Source organism: Topomyia yanbarensis, chromosome 2, assembly GCF_030247195.1.
Source record: "Topomyia yanbarensis strain Yona2022 chromosome 2, ASM3024719v1, whole genome shotgun sequence".
Classification (NCBI taxonomy): Eukaryota; Metazoa; Arthropoda; class Insecta; order Diptera; family Culicidae; genus Topomyia; species Topomyia yanbarensis.
Genome location: NC_080671.1, coordinates 142,670,720 through 142,694,025, shown reverse-complemented (window position 1 = coordinate 142,694,025; position 23,306 = coordinate 142,670,720). Strand labels below are relative to the sequence as shown.

The 23,306-nt window shown below is 38.1% G+C and overlaps 1 protein-coding gene across 4 annotated transcripts in view; it reads right to left on the bottom strand.

Annotated features, from left to right (window-relative positions):
- Nucleotides 1-23,306, bottom strand: part of LOC131681593 (uncharacterized) — a 179,464-nt gene that overhangs the window by 142,919 nt on the left and 13,239 nt on the right. For 2 of the 4 annotated variants that reach the window (XM_058962483.1, XM_058962480.1), the window contains exon 2: nucleotides 14,015-14,052. The exons of the other annotated variants lie outside the window; for them this stretch is intronic. The gene's annotated coding sequence lies outside the window, so the exon portion shown is untranslated. The remainder of the gene's footprint in view (nucleotides 1-14,014; nucleotides 14,053-23,306) is intronic. 4 annotated transcript variants of the gene reach the window in all.

Sequence of the window (23,306 nt, the reverse complement as noted above, 5' to 3'; positions counted from 1 at the left end):
CATCCTGCGTGATAGCGAGCATGATGCCAGTCGGGCTGCGTGGAAATAGAGGAGCCCGCGAGCACACCAGGGTGGCTTCGGTCGCCAGAAGGCAGCGTGAGTGGGATAACTCCTCGAAAGGTAGGTGGACCCACCGGCTAATACCTAACATATCGATCTGGGTGGGCAGACCCCATGGGGAAGTACGCTTCCATCTGACACAATTCCTGTCAGGCTATGGCTGCTTCCGACAGTACCTCCACAGATTCGAGCACGCGGAGGTCCCCGTCTGCCCTGACTGCCCAGGTGTCGACGAAACTACCGAACACATACTGTTCGTATGTCCTCGTTTCGACGTCGAAAGAAGAGTAATGCTTGACGTCTGCGGCTGGGACACAAACCCTGAAACCCTTATTCAGCGGATGTGTCAAGCGGTGGAGAAGTGGAACGCAGTCTCGACTGCAACCACCTAGATTGCCTGCAGGCTACAGGGAATCTGGCGCACAGAGCAACAGACGACGAGCGCGACTAACTAGTGATTGGTTAGTTGGAGCGGAAAAATGCCGAGCGCAAAAAAAGTGAGTTAATGGTCTGTTCATGCTGAGGCAGGTTTGGCGCAGCGACTGGCAACCACGTAAGGGGTAAACCCAGCCACCCCGAAGCAAGGCAGAAGAGCGAGTGTATAGGCGTATGTGTGGACTGCCTCATGCCAAGATGGGAGGGTCGTAGCGTAGTATGTTGGGACTTAGCTATTGATGCCTCGTGGCGTGGCTGAGGAGTGAAGGGTTAGCATCCAAGTCAGCCTCACACGGTATATTAGGGGTGAGCATAAAAGTCAGCCTCACAAGATATGAAAACGGTGTGCATCCAAGTCAGCCTCACATGGTATGTTAGAGGCAAGCAAAAAAGTAAGCCTGACAAGGTATGAATAAGGTGAGCACACAAGTAAGTCTCGCATGGCGTGATAGAGGTGAGCACAAAAGTAAGCCTCATGTGGAGTGTTTGAGAGCGAATCAAGGTGTAACAAAGAGAGTACCCAAGTAAGCCTCATACAGGACGTATGAACGCGTGAGCGAGAGTGAGTGAGTACATCAAGTACAGCCATCCCCCCAGAAGTAATACCGAGAGGTAGTCCCTGGGAGGAACAATGGCGGTGCCTAATGGAGTTTAGTCGGTTTTACCTAGTCATGGTGTCACCATGAGAGCCCGACACTTCAGTACACCCCGTGTGGTAGCTTGGCATCTACTAATAGCACTGGGTGTGGGTGTTCTGGGTTAGTGCGTAAATTGCATTCTCCATTGAAAAAAAAGACAGTACGAAAATTGTTCATAAAATTTAAGAAAAAATAAGCTATTTTTAAGTTATTTTTATAGTCATTGAGGATTACTTGTTATAGTAATACAAAATAAATTTCGTGGATAGATAACGAACCGATTTCGTTAATTGTAGAAATTACGATGAAATAAACTTAAAAAATGTTATATCCACGAACATTAACTTTCCAACACTAGCATTAGTCGTTTTAAGAACTTCAATTAAAATCATAAAAGCAATTCGTATATTTTACGTTTAGTTTTCTGTATGAAACCGTAACCGTATTCATAACCGTTTACAAATATATTCTCTCAGTGCAAAATCTTAATAGTCCCATCAGAATTTTTATTGGAAATCAATAAACTCTTGAAAATTTGTATAAATCCACAAACAAGACTAGAGGAAATCAATATTTGAAACAAAATCTTTAAAATCGTGACCTACGACTCTGATTAAAATTTAAACGGTTTCACCGGCATTGAAGACTAAACATTTTCTATATTCAATCAGACCATTTTGAATCCAGAGTAATCTTTTAAAAGGGTGTATATGTTTTTGCATGCTTCATTTTCCAGAAAACGTGCTTGATTATTTTGTACGGCAAAAAGAGAGAAAACTAGAAGAACATTGAAATTTAATAATTCTCTATTATTTGATCTTATAATGAGAGTTTATTCCAACAAAACCAAATTTCTACGAGTTTTAACAAAATTAACGATTTGAAATAAATGTGGGTGGCGGAAATAAAACAATACAAGTCTTTAATAGTTTCTTAGAGAATATGACGTTTTAATAGTTTTGTATTAAAGGTTTTTTTTTATTTCGATTATAGAGGTTTTAACCTTAAGGTCATTCGCCTCTTTGGGTTAGAAAAATCTCTTATTAAAAATTTCTAACCCTATGCGCGGGGTCGGGACTCGAACCCAGGTGCGCTGCGTACAAGGCATTTACCAATACGCTACGCCCACCCCCTGTATTGAAGGTTGGATGCAAGTCGATAATATGAAATATTTACCCATATTTGCAGTCTTTATATATACTTCTTTGAAGAAGGCACCTAATGAGGCCTTCAATAAGAGGGCATATGACAGTCGGTCGAAAAAAAAGTGCAGATGCTCGTGGAGACTAAAGGGTGAATCGATAACGATTGCGATACCTTCCAACTTGCGAAATTGTTTTCATAAGTGATTGAAATTAATTAAATGTTACCCAGTTTATATTTAGAGTGTATTACTTACATCCGCTAAGTTTTGCAGTTGTCAGTGAGGTTCCAGTCAAGATGAAATAAAATCAGTAAACCGTTCGCGAAAGGTTTATTCACCTCCATACAAAATGCAGAACTGTCGCATCGCAGCTTGGGAAAACTGATTGATATACACCATTCAACCGTCTCAAAGGTTCCCCAAAAATTTCAGGAACGGATAACAAGGTTGAGGCTGGACAAAAACCGGGAACAACGTGCAGAAAACCGACAGAGTGCCGATTGCTCATTTCAAGCGGAACGAAAACCATTGATGTTATTGATGATGTGTCCTGCATCAAAACGGATTTCAATCAGTTTCTGGGACAGGGATATTTCACGGGTAAAGAGTGTGGGTAAGTTTTCTGTGAATGGCCGTTTCATATGGAAGAAGCTATAGAAATTCGCTTAAAATTAGAGATGTCACATGTTTTGGTGAAATGTCTGTAGAAGAATAATTAAAATGTCTATAAAAGTCTGTCGATGGTTGCATAAATCCTAGTTACATTATAATATTATTTTAAAAGTAGACTGAAAATAGAATACTGTTTTGAATTAGTTACTCATATTCAAATACAGTTATACTAGTGCAATTTTACTGAACGTGAACACTATTACTTTTTTAAAAGTCTGCCGATGCCTGGTCCCGTCTGTAGGAGAATGTCAAAAGTCTCTAAAAATCAGACATGTCTGTAAATCTGGCATCGCTGCTTAAAAGTAACTGATTTGGCGGGTCGTATGCACTTGTGGCAAACATAGCTATAAAATGGCAATTGTTGTTTGCACTGATTATGACAAACTAAGTTAATATGAAAAAAGTTTAAATAAATAATACTCATTGCAATAAACAGTACTGACCAGTTTTTGCGATGCATTTTACCGAAATAAAACCATGTTAATTCGGCTAAATTGTGATAATCGCAATATTTTCAAATGACTTGTACGTGCGGTTCGGTTAGAATTTAAATGAAAGTAACAACTTAAATTTCTTGTTTATGCTTATATTTTGAAAATCCGGTTGGGGCCTTATCGCCCGAAAAACTTGTTTTTGACCGCTCTTCTGTATATTTTACAACGTTCCTTTCTGTAAATGAGTCATAGTTATTTTATTATGATGTGAAATAGCTGCAGTACCTTCATCATATAAAATTTAAGCGGTGCGATGTTGAAAGGGATCACCAGGACATCATTTCTAGTAATAAACTTGACGTCTTTATCTCACACAAACTAACTATAGCTGGATCTTACACTTGAGAAGAGTGATGTTACGACTGTCGTTGGTACAGAGGGGTATATTCGGCATTTCAGTCAATAAATAATATCGAACACTACTATGTTTTAGCGCTGAGAGTATATTGCGCATTTGCTTCATTAACCCTCTAGTGCCCAAATTTTTTTTTTTGGATTGAAAAAACTTTTGGAGGTGGGCCTCGTGATGAGAAAAACGAAAATAATGTTGAAAATTCTTGGAAGTAATGGGTTTTTCATTAAGACCTTAAAATAAGTAGGCCGCCTAGAGGCGGTGTTGGGCACCTGGGCGAATAAAAAACAAAAACTTCTTTTTCTTCTAGTTACTTCAACATAAGCGAATACAGATGGTTTCTTATATTTTGGACTCCATCAGAACGCAAAATACCTAAACTGTAAGGAGTATTTCTCTAGTGATTTGGTTGTTTAATTATTGACTTCTAATTTATAGTAGGGGAGTCCAGAGTCTGCTGGCGATCGTTTCACTTATCATGTTTTATGTTTTTAATTTGAGAAGATCGTGTAAAAGTGAATGCGTTGCATAAATAAGCGGACTGTTGTCTGCATTACAGAATTTTAAATATGTGACGCGGATATCTCGCCAATTTACGACTATACGCACAATGATGCCACCTGGCCACTTTTGATGATAAAGTATGGATCGCGTGAGATGTTTTTTGAATAAAACTGCAAATCAATGATATTTGTTATTATTTTTCAGCCTCAATGCTCGTGCATTTTAATTTCGGCGCACAATTTGTATTCAAAAGCTAAATTTTCGAAATTTTTCAGGTGAAATTCCGAAGTAAACAAACAAAAAAACAAATTTTACTTGTGGTTACGTATACTACATATACGACCGAGGAAAGTTCCTTTCGCGCGCTATCGAAAAATCTAGTCATTCGTGGAATAGCTTTGAACTCGCCCTAAATAACAAAAATGCTGAAATTTAAGAACGTTACTTAGGGTAATGAGTTAGAGCGGCGTTAGCCATCTTTGTTCAACGTATTGGTTCAAATGGCGATTTTTGATATCATAATGGTTCATAAGAAGAAAGCAAATATATTGATGCCAATTCATACGCATTACATCAATTGTATTCCGAGTAATTAATGAAATTGTGAGGCACCCTTCCTAATACGAGTAAAGTAGGCTCTTCACTCTAATACGCTCGAAAACTCAATATCACCAAATACAAATTAAATACGCCAAGGTCCCATACGAAAGGGTCATGATTTTTTGGCTCACCGAAAACTAGATTTAAAGAACCCTATACATGAATTTTGCTTGACAAGTAACATATGTTGAAAAATAATATGAAATGGCAACGCGTTTTAATAGATCCGATCGTAGCATGTCGTGCTTATTGCTGGTTTTTCGACATTCGTTTGTTTTTGTCGCAATTTTTTTCTTCATTCACGAACTTCAACTTCGCTTACCGGTAACATTTTTTATTTACCACTGAACGAATTAAAATTAAGAACATTTTCATTCTACCTTCAGGAATCAGCTGGCAGAAGCTCACCATGAAAGCCGCCGTCATGCGATAGCATTTGCACCGGACACACATTGGTAGCAGTACTACCTAAAGAAGTAGTTATATGTACGGCTGGTGCATATATTCGACGTCTAGAAGATTATAATACGGATCAAGATCGTCACAGCTACGTAAATCAGGTCAGGATCCCGATGGTGAATATCTGGAATGTTGCGGGGATGATCACAGGTGTATCATGTGGAAACGCAAGGAAAATTATTCAGTTTATTATTATTATTATTTATTATTATTCGGTTAACCTTCGGGCAGTCGCGCTAGTGCACTGAGTGCACGCTGCTCTGAAAAACTAGCGAAATCGTCTTAGGGCATCAGCTGCTGCTCGTTCAGATGTTATGGAGCTTTAAAAAGTCGATTAGGCCTGTGGAAAACAATCGCACTCAAGAAAATAGTTGACATATTGGCACAGAAAAAGTGAAATTACCCAAATCACCTTCCGCAAAATAAAGACTAAACTACTACCATATGGTAAACATTGCCAGTACTATCAGTTTAGTCATACGTAGTGGCCACTCAGGATTTGAATTTTTTTGCAAAATAGCTTTATGATTCCGAAATAGATTATGATTCCGGTTCATTTCCGGCTGAGCTTAACTGGGTATTCACACTCTTTGGAACTAGGGTAATCGGCCTGTATTGGCCCTATCATGGAGAGTGCCTCACTATTTCAATGTCTATAATCTATATAATACTTCTTTAGCAGAAATGTCTCCATTTTCGGTATAAATGAAATGAACTGTTCTATTCTGTGCACCTGTTGATTACTTGTCATCATGATCATTATCGCATATACTTGGTTCGAAACCAAGATGTGCGATATAGGGTCACAATAGGCTCTACAGCACGTATAGACATTAATTACAACCAAAACACTGGCAATTGAGTTCGATTTTTATTCTGCAGCAGAGTTTGTTGTTTCTTCCGTAATTGTATTTGTCCGTACCGAAGACTTAACATGTATTTGTCCGTACCGAAGACTTAACATGAACGGACCTTAAGGTTTTGCATCATAGCCTTCATCCATTATGTATTGTGTGAATCACTGACATATAGGCACCTTTTCTAATTCGCTATTCACGATGTGGTATTGGTAAATGTTGAAGTCTAATTCTATACTAAGTAACAGCATATATTAAGATACCGGCTCCTCCGGCATCAAGTGTCATATTTATTCTGGAACCCAATTAGATCTTGTCGCTTTCCTGTGATAATGATGTACCTGTTAGCAAGCGGTTTTTCAACAAATTATCAAGGCGGTATTTGCTAAAAACCTGGTTTAGCAAATTTTATACAATGGTAAATTACGCACACTCTCCGACATGAAGGTTACTCTAATTTCGATGTAAAAGCCGATCAGGGCGGCCCCAAATTTGTCCGACAAAAATGTTGCATTGATGAAGATAATGAATCTTTTGAAAAAGGAGGTCGAAGCAAACAGATTTCTCGGATTGATGTGCATGATGTGTAGAACGTTAGAAAGGAGATTCAGAAGAGCTTCGAGAGTTCGATCAATTCTAGTGTACGCATAATAGTAGACAGGAAAAACACTTCGTAAACATCGGGTGATCTAGCCAAACCAGATCCTTGTGCTTTAACTTCGACTCCGGTAAATTTGCTGCCATCCAGGACTGCCACCGTATACTGGAGGACAATGATGGCTTCGATGTGAGCACGGTTGAAAAGGAGGAAAATCTGAAACTGCTTGAATAGCTGAACAAGCTCAAATCGATGGACACTTGAAGCAGTGAGGCACCAAATGTTTCAGCAGATGTTGCAGAACGGGAGCCAAATATTTGTGATAAACTGCCGGAGATTGCTGACGCCATTACGAAGGTGTCGTCCAAAGTGATGTTTCTATCCAAACTGGTTTTTAACTTTAAATTGACAAGCTCCAAAATTGCAAAAGTACTGGAATTGTTCATGAATAGATTCTGCAGAGCGAAGACAAGGCGGTGATAGTGTCGCAGCATTTGAACTAAAACGAGTGCGGTTTGTATTACCAACCGGAAAGATTCCAATCATGTTTCGCAATGAGATCGTGATAGATTTAATGACACACAACTAAAAGAAATACAATGAAATTATTTTAAATAATAAATGAGTTGCATACATTTGGAAAATAGAGCCTATTGTGCAAGTTGAACCCATCCAATTCGTCCCCGATAGACACACTATTATGAATGTTGTTGCCTGGTATTTCAGATAGCGCTGATATCGGATACGCGGTCAGTTTGTCACCGACGAACTTGTGCTGCTCCCGCCGATTGTTTTGGCTTATCCTGAAAAAAAAATAGTTGTTCATTTTACTTCCTTTGATTTATTTACGACTTACCTGATTTAAAAATCTATCCACGATCAGATTATATGAGTTAGTTCACATGTAAACTTTCTCAAAATATGAAGAAAGGCAAAAGCAACGCAAAACTAGAGCTTACATGATTTTTTTCTTCAGATTTTAAGAATCCCTACATAATAAACAGTTTCTATAGTAACATATATTCATTTTCTTCCATTTGCAGTGTGGTCAGTTTTAGCACCATTTCATCGGTGTACCTGGGTTATAAAATGAGTCCACGAAAAATCGTCAGAGCATTTGTATTTGATATCACTTACAACGTGTACGAAACAGAATTTAATGCAACATAAACACATTGGAGAATGGATTAAACAGTCTAATACAAAAGGAAAAAAAAATTCCGCCAGCTAGCCCCAGACTCCCCTAAATATTATTAAATGATAAGAATATCCATATTCTAACTGCAACATTCACCCAAAGTTTTCAAAACATGAGTTTTTCAGCTAAAATTGCACATAATACTGGTTTCGGTACGATAAGTAATCACTAAAGACTAAAAAAAATTTCGCTCAGGTGCCCAACACCGCCTCTAGGCGGGCAAAGTATTTTACCATAAAACCTAAACTTCCGAATTATTCCACTAAACCAATTCACATCTACAGTGAAATGCTAGTAACAGGCTACTCAAAAATATTTTTTTAGTTATTGAAATTTCCAAAAACAGTTAAAATTTGTTTAATGAAGATTACCACTAAACACAAAATAGTTTTTTTCCACGTTTTCCTCGAATTTTCAACTTTGAGCTTCAAATGCCTTTGACAGAAAGCTACAAATATTAAAATAATGTGTGTGTATGAAGGGTGTGAGCGTTGGGAAAAAATGTTAGTGCGGATGACAACATACAATCATGTTTTAGTAGTTTTATTTAGATTTTTATAGAGACCGCCTAGAGGCGGTGTTGGGAGCTAGAGGGTTAATTTGCAGCTAATCGGAAAAACAACGGAATTTTTTGGAGCACTGTTTACTTTTGGGCACAATGGAAAAACTCTGTTTAAGTATCAGCTCCCTTTAGCTTTTCATGAAGCTACCTTTCCGCACACGTTGCTTAAACATTTCAATGAAATTTCAAATATAAATAACAACTACTTGGCACATGAACGTACTGTGATTTAAAAAACCACGAAAGAGCGAATTAGTGTTTTTGATATAAGAAGAAACCTAAACCATAACGGTTGTATCGTTGTTTCGAACTACAAGTTATTCGAATTAGTTTGGTGTAAGCAGTCAATAGCCGATTATCGGCGTATTTTGGTACGTACTACTTAATGAATTTGCTCACATGAAGTGACCGTAGTTAAATCATGACTACAACTGGATGTACATACCCTGTCGTAAAAACAACGCACTCAAATATAAGAAACAATCATTGAAATACTGCCACGTGTCTCAATTCCAACCGACACTTAAAACTTTACTCGCTTCGGATCCGGGAAAAGCAAACAACTGACACAATTTTCAAACTCATCTCACTTTAACCGAATGGTTACCACCCCCCATAAAAACACGCAAGGGACAACCGTGGTTCAAGGAGCGAAGAAGTTTTAATTGTGTCTATTTTTAAGCTTTGAAATTTCCAACCGACTGCCAACAATGCGGCTCATTTGGTGTCCCATACGGATCGTCGCGTCGTCGTCCTGCCCGGTGCGGTTTGCGATGATGGCTGCACCATATGGCGCGACGGTTCTGGAGTGATGATCTACAGCCGCACGTGAAGCGGAGGAAAGAAAACAAAAAGGATACGTAGAAAAATAATATTCATTTAGGAACGTGCACAATTTGCTCGCGTTGATGAATAAATAGGGTGCGACACAGTCAACCGGAAACAGATAACACGTCGGTAAGGCACGCGCTCCTGGAATGCGATGGACGCATCGGACGGAAATGTGAAATAACAGCTGTTCTTCTCGGTATTTTTATGGCTGTAGGCATTCTGAATGTCAAACAGTATACTGCAGTGGTAGGTTCGCATTTTGACATATTTTTGGCGGTATGATTCAATCATTGCTGTGGCTATGTGGGCATATGTGGGTTCTAGTCGAAATGTAGTTTCGAACGCCCTCGGAAAGGACAATGGTTATGTCAAACGTCACCAAAAACTTTTATAGCATACATTGGAATGAAACTTAACACTTACCGACATAACCAATGTAAAACAAAAGTTTCGAGTACCCATACAAGCATACCTCCTATTATCTATGTATTGGTTTGTGCTTACGAGCGAGACATACATAAGTACTAAAGTCATAAACAGACCAATTATTCTAGTCCATTGACGATTGAACTCTTTGCAACTCGAACGCTGCTGCAATGAATTTCGTTTATCATCATAACCGAAGAATTCCTAAAATGTCACGACATTCTGTTGAGCGTACCATCTCGAAAGATGTTTGAACCACTACTCTGATTATTCACCCTTGGAGGGTACAAACTCATCTCATTTCAGTGGAATAGTTTTATTGCTTGCTTCTACTCACTTATTATCTATATACCTATAGCTACTCCATGCACGGTAGCAGGCGTGTGCTGACCAGTCAGTGGCTGATGGTGGTTCCGTCCATGATTACGAACAGGTAGGCATTTGAGTAGCGACGAACGATTCAAGGAAGTCAGAGGAATCACGGAATGAGTAATGATTGAAATTACCACTTGTTGATGGCATGGATGATTTTGTCGAGTCAGATGTATTATCAGGATTCATTATTTTGATCAAGATGAAAAGGAAATTTTAATGCTTTGTTTGCCATCCGCTGAAGGTTGTATGAAAAAGGATCATTGACACGAATATGGGGATACTAGTTCCACCTGGTTGGAACTCATGAGTCACAAATTTGTTATTGAGAGCTTATTGAAAGGTTCACTATGTATACCGTCGTTTTGCGTGTACAAATAACTAAGTAAATAATCCTACGCTCTACTCCTGTTTCAATGTGTTATAAATATAAATAAATAAAATAAAATGAAATAAAACAAGGTGTCGATGAGGGATTAACTGAGGTTTAGTTTATTTCGGTTTAGCAGTTTTTTGGCGTTTCTCAACGAGTACATATTTTAATAGCATGCCGAAATAAACCTTTATAAAATAAACAATTCAAATACAAATACCCCTTCGATGTACATGAGGCAGATGAAAATAGGCGTATCGGTAAAATCGGGAAATGTTTTTTTCTTCTCTTTAATAACCGAAGCTGTTAAAATATTCTTCTTCAGTCCCTAGTCATAGCCTCATAAATCTTTCTGCTTATTTGCCAAAACGCGCGCCCGAACCCGATCAGAAACACATAACAGAAATATTTCAAGAATTTATCTCACGTTATTACATGTTATAAATTTCTGTTATTTTAACTACTAACGAGACCAAATTTATAACACAATATGTTACACAAATTGTGTTCTGTTATAATCTTGTTATTTCATTTTGATCGGGAATACCTACTCTACACGATGCGGCTATCGAAATATCGGTACAGCATCATAGCGGATTTCAAGTAGTTATCGGAGCAGGAATATTTCACGGGTAAGGACAACTTTGCTGCGAGTGACCGTTTCAAACGGAAGAACCTGTCGAAATTCGCTGCAAAGTATCTGTTTTGGCAGATAATATACACTTATGGAAAACATAGTGGACCAAATCGCGGACTGTTACGTTCCATTCAGACGGATATTTCGACATGAATTTCCCTGAAAATACATATTTCTGTTATCAATTATACAACCACCTAAAAATACGCTCATTTGGTGAGATTTTCTTCAAATATAAAAAGGTTTTGTATGCTTTGTTATTTGTGAATTAAGAACGTCTAAGCATGAACTGTCATGTTACATAATTTGGAAGCAGTTACATAATTTTGGAAGCAGTTTTTAGTGTAGCATTGTCGAAAAAGTCTTCTTTCCTAGTGAACTATTTTTTTAGCAAATGTTACATATTTTCTAAGCTTTAGGGTGAAAGCTGAAAACAAAATGTTGATAATGCTGAAAAATTTCTTTTTGATTTCTTGTTTCGTTACACTTAAAGACTGTTACGTTACATGTGCGATCTTGGTTTGCATCTAAAGTTGGATTATGCATTAAATTGACTTTAGTTGTTCTATTATACAATGGATGACCTTAATTAAGTGGTTTCACGATAAAACATGCAATAGATTCCAAGAAATCAAAATTAAATTAGGAAAAACCCAGCTATACCCAATTTATTTTTTAATCTTATATAAATAAATTAAAACTAGATTTCTAGTTGGGTCCCAATACAATGTGTCATTTTTTGGATTATTCCGATGCAACTGATGTTAATCATGCGTGGTGAATTGAGAAACGAAATTTGTTTTTTGAAATTGCAAAGCAGAACAATACCTTCCTTTAAACCACCTTCCTACTATACTTTCGCTTAAGTTCAAACAATTGTCGAGTAAGTCCAACAATTGTGGAGTAAGTCCGATTGTATCAAATAGATCTGTTTACATTGCAGTAGAAAATGCATTTTAATTCTTTCTGGTGATTCAAGAAGAAATTCATATGGTTACGTTTAGAAAACTGACTTCTTTGGGTCACTACACGAAGAATAAAATTTTTCTTTTATTATGCAATAAAAGAATTTTATTCTTCATGTTGTGACCCAATTGAAAGTGAATTATATCCTTGTTTCGTAGTGTTAAAAGAAGCGAAAAACCCATTATTCACTTGAATTTGATGAGTCGTTGCTATGTCGCGAATACTTTTTACTTGAGTAATAAAGGCAAGCTCATTCAAAATGTATTTTACGTCGATAATATCAATTTTTGTAGCTTTCTCGAAGTTAATATTTATTTCTGTATTGTTTAATACAGTATCAAAGTCTGAAGTAATGTACGACACAATCACAAGTAAAAATATGCTTCCTTGACATCATTTTGGCATTTGCCCCTATGCTACCCATACAGAATTTTCCGGGTGAAATCGAAATAGTTATACTGAATTTTCATACCAAATTCGCTTTTGAAGAGAAAAAAGGAATTGCAGCAATGAACCTATTTGCAAACTACAAGCCTTATTTAACTTATTCTAAGCATAAAAAGGATGTTTTTGGGCTATAAAATCAACATAGTATAAAAAATTAAATAATCTATGAAAAAAGACTGTTACGTTACAAATTGTTTTTGGCTCTACATGACATGCATGAATATACCACTATAGTTTTATTTTTTTTAGAAAATAGGTCAAAAATGCTCGAAGAAAATTTCATGTTTATGTTTTGTTGACGTGGTAATCTACGCACACTTTTCCGGATTTTGAACTATTACGTTACATTGAAAAAGGCGACCGAATACTTTATCATACAAAAAACTATTGAATGTTTGTTTCTTCGAGTACTCCTTATAGTTACGTTTACTTAACTTTAATCTACTTGAAAAAAATTATAACGCGTAAAAAATTACACATGTCGAATTTAGTTATTCTTTTTAGTTTAGGGTTCAATTTTTGCTTGTTTTACTTACTAAGAGACAATGTAAAATCGAGCGTGATATTTTCGATATCAATAACAATTTTAAGTTGATAGTTGCATTGCTTGATACTTCAGGATGTCTATTACCCACAAAAAATGAAAAAAGTGCGGAAATGAAATAAATTTTATTTTTCGTGCGGTTTCGTTTTTCGCGTTTTAGTCCAGTAGATCATTAGTGACCAAATGCACCGCGAACGGTGAGATTTATACAGCGGAATGCCAAACTGGCAGCTTTATCAGATACCGTTGGTTTGACCTGATTTGGTGTCATACTACTATTCCAAAACCGTACAGGAGTGGAATATTCCGCATATGCGGCTTATTCTGTGGATAAGGTGCCGAAAGATACGAAACCAACAAACTATCCTGAGCTCCGTCCGATCAAAACCTATTGGATCATAATGAAGCGCGAACGACTGAGGACCAAAGAAGTGGCGAAGGACGAAAGGGAATGACGGAGATATGGAAAAAAAACCTGAATAAAACGTATTAGAAACGACTGTACATTACATTTTACTCAAACTCATACTAAATTTTAACAGGCGGGCATTAAGATGTAAGCTGCAATCAGTACATATACTGAATTACTGCAAAACTTGGGTTTCATTTCGATAACTACAACAGATTTACCAGTTAATATAAAGTGTCTCAATAATTAACGACTCACCCTTTACGTCAAACGGCAGTGCAATATATTTAATAATATTTTAAGCATTTTCATATTGTTCTTTAGAACCTTTATGTTATGTACGTTTAAAGCGTAAATTAACCATTTGAATTTGTAATTATGAAAATTATGCCCGTCAAACTAAATTTATTTTGTCGTAGAAAAGTATAAAACTCACCAAGACCAGCTGAAAGTGTCCTAGTTTTAGCTCGTTATCTGAAGGTGAAAATGGAGAAAAGAAAATTTAAGTGGAGAATTATGACAATCGCTTCAAAATGGATTGATCCAGATAGAACCTTTTCATATAAGCTGAATGCAATTGTTTAAAAGTATAAGTATAAGTCTAATAGGTAATAGTTGTCAGCAGTACAAATACGATTATTTAAAACAAAACAATTCCGTCGATTGATCTAAAGAATGGTTCCAGCAAATTGAATACTGGTTATTTATTCTTGCATGTATTTATAGTTATTAAATGTTCTGTGGATATTCTTCTTTTCAACATGAGCTGTTATTTTTGTATATTTATGTAATATATGTCTTCAAGAAAATGGTGCAACACTTTCCTTATCTTGCATACATCTTGCAGTTTTGATTTAAGTTCTTAGAAAAAGAAACGGTAGTATTTATAGACAACATGTGAACAAAGTCGTGGAGATTGCTTTCGCGAATATTTTTACTGAAGACAGTCTCTTATTTAACGAAATAAATTAACCTACAATTTGGACGTTTTCATTCTATGGGTACTTGTTTTAGATATGCAAACAGTTACATCTACCTGAATTTAAATTCAAAAAACCTGATTTAATCCACCTAGTGGTGCAATTGTGCCTTTCTCATTTCTCCAAACTATGATTCCAAGGCTGGTTATGTTCGCTTCAATTATGGAAATACTTAATACATTCGTAGTACACATTGCACTTACACTCAATGGCTCGCCAACCACGAACCTGATGAGCTACGTGTTGACGGTGAAACACTTGAAACAAAAATATATCATACTTAATTAGCCTAATCAGTATTAGTTGAATGTTGTCTTCCTGCTAACTAATTTTGTCATGCGTCATGGGTGTGTGAGGAGGATGAAAAACCCAAGAACGAACCACTACCCATCTTAATTTGGGATGCCTTGTGATGTAGCGGTGGTATAAAGATGATGGGGATGGGGTGGTGGTCTGAGGGGGTGCAATGAGTGGTGATCTAAGGGGAATGTACATGGATGGTAACCAGTGAGGGAAGGGAGGTGTAACCCCTCTTCGTACACCCCTAGCTACGACCCTGTTTAAATCTAGAAACCTTATGTCAGTAAAAAAATAGATTAGACGATTTTTAGAGTGATTGCATATCCTTTCTATATGAGAAAGGCAAAAATTTCTGTGTGGTCGCACTTTTAAACCCGTGACTCCGGAACCGGAAGTCCGATCGACAAAAAATTCAATAGCAGCTTATGGGAGCGTTATACAGTTCATTTGAAATTAAGTTTGAGAGATTCGGTTCAGCCATCTCTAAGAAAAATGAGTGAGTTTAGAAAATACACATACACAGTCTAGAGATGGGCAAAACGATTCAGTTTGGAGAGTGAATCGATCGTCTTTTTTTCGAGAGTTGTCCTACTGGAGCTGTAGAGCTAGGTTCTTGGAAGGGCTCCCCGTCAGATTCCCATACTACAATTTGCAGACGAGACAGGCAATCGCCCCCAATAAAACACCGCTTAAGGCCAATTGTAGCGGGCCGTGATTCTGAATGTGATATTCATTGTACGGTTCAGGTATGTGCGGGCGCAGGGACTCGCGATCGCGTCTATCATCGCGAATGGCTCGAGCATTTGTACGTTAACGTGTTCGATCGCGTGTGCGTTTGTATGTCGCGTGTGCTAACGTGTTCTATTTTGTAACCGTGTGCCTTTCGCATATTCGCGTGTGTTCTTGGATAATCGCACGCGGACCGTGAATCTAATACTTTATTTTTGGTGTACGGCTCAGATACTAGAAGAAAGTGAAATCTAACATATCACTAGAGTTCCCGGTGATGTTGCCATGGAACGTGTTGTCTAGTGGATATGAGCTTTATTTTCTGATTGGTCCTACTGAATGTATGGACCTAAGTTATTAGGACAGAGGGTAATGGTTTCCGGACGTGACCGATTCATGAGCGCGCGAAAACGGACGTTTGTAGGTTCGCGTTTGAGACAGATTTTGAAACTTCGCAAGTGCTAAAACGTTCTTATTATTACCGGGGTGTTATTAAGTTTGCGCGATCGCGAACGTAGGTGTGCGTTGTTAAAGACGAAGGGCTCAAGCGTTCATATGTTAACGTGATTGTCACGTGTGCTCGCGTGCATGTGACTTCGCGTGTACAAAACTGGATTTTGTAACTGTGTGGCCATTTCTATATACGCGAACGTTCTTGATCACGCGGACCTTCATTCTGATAGTTAGTTTTCGGTGTACAATTCGCAGTCCTCGGACATGTCGTCATGTAACGTGGTAAGCTTTTCAATTGGTCCAATTGAAGGCATCGACCTAGTCTGCTTATATCAAGGATAAAATCATCCGGAAGTGACCGATTCATGATCATGCGACCGCGGGAGTTTTTAGGTTCACGCTTAAGACCGCGTTTGAAAATTTATAAGAACTGAGAAATTCACCTTATCGCCGGGATGTTATCATGTTTACGAGATCGCGGGCGTAGGTACCGTGGATGGTCGCGAAGGGCTCAAGCATTTGTATATTAACGTGTTTGTCACGTGTATGTGATTTCGTGTGTATAATTTCGATTTTATAATGATGTAGCGTGTATTCTTGTCTCATCTCGCGCGGACCGTGAATCTCATGCTTAATATTTAGTGTATGGTACAGATAGTAGTCCGTTTCCCCATATCACTTGAGTTCCAAGTCATGTCACCATGGAACGTGTTGTTTAGTGAATATGAGCGTCATTTTTTTGATTGGTTCAACTGAAGACATTAGTCCAGACTGCTAGGACCGATGTGAGACTTTCAGACCTGACCGTTTCATAATCGCACGAGTGATGGGTTAATATTTGAGACCGCGTTTGGAAGTTTAAAGATGCTACGTTTACTTATCTACCAGGATGTTTTCATGTAGGCGAAATTGCGGGCGTAAGTATGTGTGGATTATTGCAATTGCATCTCGCGTTTGTGGCCAGGTTCGTGTTATCGCGAAAGCCATGAGCGTTTGTACCTATATGAGTATAGATAGCGTATAGTAGAGGTATACTATTAAAAGGAATCATAACATACCGAATAAAGAAAAAAAAGATGCAAAGAGCTTGATTAAAAATGTATAAATTGACCAATACCAATATTTTGGTAGGCATAAATAATGGAAAAGCAAACTAATAGATCTACAAAAGAAACAGACTAATGAAGTAGAAAAGAAAAACACATGTAATATGCAATCAAACTCGCCTAAATGCAGCAAATCTTGTACATTTATCATTAACGACAATTGCATGCTATTACTTTCATCATGCTATGCTGGCCGGGAATGGATGTCTCACGTGCTCGGTAAATTCATTGTACCCTAATTAATCCAATCTGGCTTTCCCGAATGAATATAATAAAATGGACAAATTGATCACCAGAAGTATTAGCCACTATTCTATCATATACGCCAGTTTTGCATCTATTTCCTGGCCCAACTGTCACAAATACTCAGACAAACACATAGATAGACATACGACTAGCACATAACAATTGTACACTAGTACGAAAAACTATGATTATTACAAAGCGACAACTAACAGGTTTCTACTTTTTTTTTTTTTTTTTTTTTTTTTATTTCGATTGGGTTTCTACTTATTCTACTTTATTTAATTAATTTAATTATTGCATTACTTTAATTAGTATATGCACGATGACGAAGTCGACCGATAAATGGACACACAATGACTCCAATGACTGTGAGCCCCGTCCACGAATACCGCCATCAAATTGTAGAACAATATTTGCAAGCACGGCACACAGCAAAAGTCGATCAACACCACCGCACACAGACCAGTGGTTGAGCGTTGGTATGCGCAGGTGCAGAGTATGAAGAAACATAGAACATAAAAAAAGCGCATAAGCCCTCTCGGTCTCCTCGATGCACCACTATCGAGGCGTAATGTGATAACCACCTTAAAGCAATTGTCTGTCAGAGGTTCTGTAGCACTGATGCACGCAATATGCTGGATGATGTTTGCAATACCGTCAAACCCCTCAACCTTTGGGAGGGACAATTTCGAAGAAGTCGGTCTTACACCAATATTCGTCCAATTTACCAGCATAAACAAAAAAGTATTGATGTATTTTTTTATTTTTTTTTGAAAATAGCCGCAGGTTCTTATATACACATCCTAAGAAAGAGTAATGTATGTAGTTTTGGAGAAATACAATTCTCGACAAACATATGATTAGGGCGTAAAAGCCAACAGTCAAAATTCACTTTGAGTGGAAGTTCCGGACAAAGCGTTACTCGTCAATCACAGATGTTGACAGTAAACAAAAGAGAAAATTTTTCTAATCCATTAACTACTGTGAACGGCCAGTAACGGTTTGTCCGGAATTCCCTTCCAAAGAGAATTTTGACAGCTGGCTTTTACGCCGTAATCATATGTTTGTCGAGAATTTATACATTATATTCAACTATATCCTTTATCGGCCCGTCTAACCCCCATTTCCTGCAACAAAATATCATCTGCCAGCAAACAGCAACAACGGCAAACAACCCCCAACAACCTCAGCTCGATCGGTGTGAAATCCAACACCTAAACTGTCAGTCACTGAGCCGGTCCAGTCTCAACTCAACAAGGCCCATCGTCACGGCTAGCTGTGATCTGTACTTACTGCATCAGGGCCTGGCCAAATTACCGACAGATGCTAGCTATCACGATTGCCTTTATCCCTCGAGGCTCCCGAAATCTCTTCAAATTATCCAAGCAACCGCAAAGAGCCTTTCTCTTATAGCTGTGCTCTAAAGCTGTTTGCGCCACGTGCTTAGCCTGGGCCGCGGATCTTCAGAATCGGCTTGTGGCAGTTTTGAATTGAAACTCCAACAATAACAACAACAATATATCGAAATGCCTATCGGGTCTGGGCGAGCAAGAAGAAAGGCAGTGATCGAGATGTGATCGGATAGTGAGTGGAGTTACATTTCAGTTTAATGTTAAAGCGCGCTGTGAAAACTTGAAGATCGCAGGAAACTGTGGAGCAGAAGAGCCCGCATTATATCATTATCACAGCAAAAAAGGCATCAATCCATCTTGCAGTGTTGCAGAATCGTTTATCGTGTAACCAACATCACTAATCGTGACAATTGCCGAACTTTTTCAAAAGTTAAAATAATAGGAAGGCATACCATGAGGGCAAATGAAAATATGTATGTGCGTAAATATGGGTTGAGTACAAGCACAATTTTCCCTCATATGCAAATGATTGTATACATTTGGATACAATTGAAGAGGTTGTATAAAAGCAACCAAACCATCTGGGGTAGTTGAAATCTTCTACGAGCCAGCCACTTGATCTGTTGAGTATCGATGCGCGACTGGATTGGAATCTTCAGTTCGATCGTGGTTGAATTGGGTAAACCGATGGCAATGATTGTTAACTGAGTATGTATCTACCGCAACATGGCTTTGAAATATTACTTCAGAGTATATAGTCTGAATAGTCCCTTGTATTATTACATCCCGAAATGTGACTTATTCGAGGGGTCTTTTACAGTCTTGTGATCAATGAAAATCTGCATTTTCCCTGTGCATTATTCCAATTGAATACACTTTTTACGGATCATCCATAAATGATGTAGCATTATATGGGGGAGGAGGTAGTTTTGTATTTTGTGATGATGTGTGACGACAGGGGGTAGGGGGTCATGTCATGCTACGTAGCTTTTTAAAGGGGAATAGAAAAGAATTTTTAAAAAAATTTACGTGACAAGGGGGGGGGGGGGCAGAGTTACCCTCAAGCTACGTAATTACCAGGGGGTATTTAGAGGTTTGTGACGAAATGCTACGATGAGGGAGGGGGTGTAAAAATCACTCAAAAAATGCTACGTCATTTATGGATGGTCCCTTAGCATCAGCCATTCATTCATATAAATCTAGAAGACACAAATAAAAAAGTTTGTTGTATATTCATATAAGAATGATAAAGAATAGCTAAAAGCATAAGGAAAAACAGAAAATACGAACACATTTTGATCGAACCGAGTTGCAACTTTTAACGACTGAAGAATTGAACGGTATATTCGCCTTTCTGGAGCCGATAAACCTTTGTCCCACTAGCCGCTGGCCGTTAAATCTTACCGTGCAAAGTCTATACCTAAGGCTTCAAATCGTTTGAGCACTTCAAAGAGAGCGAGTCGATACCCAGTGCCGTTAGGGAGATTAGTTATTACATACCTTAGCACTGGTTAATGAAAGGGAGATCGACATGTATTGTATTCGAAACGGCCTCGGGATGACGCGAATACATAACGCAAGGTTGCAATGTTAATCCAACGTGTGGATTATATGCCATTACAAATTGGTGCAATTTTTGTAATTATATATCGTTTTCCAAGGTAACTGAAAAATCATGATGCTTTCACACTTTGATAGATAGGACGATCTCATACAGGAACAAAGCATATAATCGTTAACCGAATTACATGTCGCATGCATCTCACTGCTCTGGTGACTCTTCAGAATAACGTTGCTCAAAACAATTACAATAAAATGCATCCAAATGACTTTATAACAATGCATTCTTTACAACCGCACCAACCAACCAGCAACGGTGGAAGTCTTTGGCCATAAATTGGCGGGGTCATCATCGTCACTTGACCGAGCCGAAACCCATCATCAAACAATCCAGTCAGCAGTTCTCGCGTGCCTGATGCTGATTGTAGCCATCCGTCCGTGCCCAGCAGACACGGCGCTCAGCATCATCACGGTCAAGGTAACGGTTCCCCGCTGGGTTGGTGCAATTAAAATTTTCGGATACTTTCGAACGAACGGGCTCCATCATCATCATCATCATCCGGGGGCGGGCATCCTACTCATCCTTACCTGGTGAGACGCATCTCAACCGCAACGCTAAGCAGACCCAAACAAGGAGATTAATTAACATTCATGTTCGAAAGATTCGTGTTCATTCAACGCTTGTTATTCTGTTTTTTGCGGGATTTCATGCATTTCAATCGAGGCTGTAGGTCAGCTGCATATGGGTCAGAATGGAAGGATACTGCAGAATCGGATTTCCGAATAAATTTAATTTGGTGGGTTGTGTTGAATGCAAATAACATGAAACCAAATTAGGTGAATTAGGTAACCGCACCCAGGTCGTTTATCAAAACACGGACGCTATCGTAAACGGTATTTGGTTTATGAATTATTATCACCATTGTCTGGCTACTATTGTGAGTGAGCGTGATCGTGAAACGAAGGTTAGATTACACGTAGGGGAGCCCAGAGCTAGTTGGAGGTTATTTCAGTTTTAATTTTCAACGCTTTGATTTAGGTAGACTATGCAAAAAAGAAAACGTTGCATGAAAGGGTAGACTGTTGGCAACATCTCTGGACTTTATTAAAATGTTTGACGCTTTTTACAGATAATATGTGACGCGGAAAAACCACCAACTTACCCCAACCCCGGTATAAGTTGACGGTATGTATGGGGTAAATTGGCGAAGTGGCAGAAAATAAACAATCAAATGGAAATTCAATTACTTTAGGGTTCCATATGAAACTTTCGATTGCAGTGGCGTAGCCAGGGGGAGGGGTGGTTTGGGGGTTAACCCCCCCCCCCAATCCAAAATTAATTGGATTGAAAATATTAATTGATACTGACGAATTTAATTAAATCTTCCTCAAAATATTTTTGGAAAAATATTCTCCAATCACTACATTGAGAACCGTGAGAGCGTCATGAGGACTTTTGGAAAATTGTGGGAAGCCGATGTTGTAACTTATCTCTTAGCCGAAATCCCATAGTTGTCAAATTACTTCAATTTAAAATAAAATAACTATCTGAATTATTCTGAGCTAATTTTTGGAAAGATTCTCCAAAATATGGTTTAGAGACAATTTTTCGAATGGGAAGCTAAGTTGGAATAGGTTGTCTATGAAAAAAACTTACTCACCGAAAACTTGCATACATTTCAAAATTTGTTGAAAATATATTTTTTTAGATTGCGTGAAGTTTAGACAAAAATTCAATATGGTTAATTACAAAAATAACATTTCGGAAACTATTTGGAAGTTGATGATAAATGACGTTTACAGTTTGTCTCTAGCAGGTCATCATCGGTTTTTTATGAGCATTTGATTTTGAATTATTATAAACTATAAATATTTCAATATATGTCCAGTTAGTGACTATTAATGGTGTATATTTGAATGCTGAGTTGATCACAATAGAAAATTTGTTAACTGGATTTTCATATAGAAAAGTACATCAAAACCAAGGAAAATTAGTAGTATTTTTTCTTGGTTTTGGTATTCTTTTCTATATAAAAATCCAGGTAACAAATTTTCTATTGCGATTAGGGCTATGTTCACCTGTTAAAACATGTTAAGATATGTCTAAGGAACAACTTTTGATGATATGTGGGCATATAGGGCCTATCAAATCAGAGTGTAAGTGATCTTCCTATGAAAACATAGCAAAAACACGATTTTTGATTGGAGACACATCTAAATCATGTCCAATTTAAGCCATTTTTGGCGAAAGTTCTTAAATTCACACCTAGAATAAAAATTTGAGCTGACCCACGTATATTTCAAAACTTTTTCAAAATGTGGAGAGGGCTATTGAGCATGGTTTCCCGACAAAACTGATTAAACTGATTCGTATAACGATGGATGGGATAAAATCAAGCGATACGAAGATCTGATATACAAGGGAACGAGATCTCACATGCTTTTCGGCCTTGCGATCAATATCGACATCATTGGCGTTGATTGCAGTGCAGTGGAAGAGGCATTGTTGCCTTTTAAAAGGGAAATTGCAAGAATCGGACTGACTATAAACTCTGACAAGACAAAGTACATGGTAGCTGGTAGAGAACGTGCAGTCGTGTTGGGTTCGAGGTGGAAATCGATGGGGTACGCTACCACAAATTCATATATCTTAGAACCCTTGTGACATATGATAACGATGTTGGCCGCGAAAGAGAAATTCATGTTGCTACTGCGAATATGGTTTACGTAGTCAGCTAAAGTCCCACAGCCTAAGGATGCGCGCAAAATTTGCTCTATTCAAATCGCTGATACTCCTTGTCGCTCTGTACTGCCATGAGGCATGGATATTGTAGGAAGCAGGATATCGAGTGCTCGGTTTGTTTGGGAGAAGAATTTTGCGTTCAATACCCGGCAGCACAGTAGAAAATGGAGAATGGCGCCGACGCATGAACCCGCAACTGTACCAAGTATACAACCATGCTGACATTGGAAGGCTATCAGCGTGGTTGTATACTTGGCAG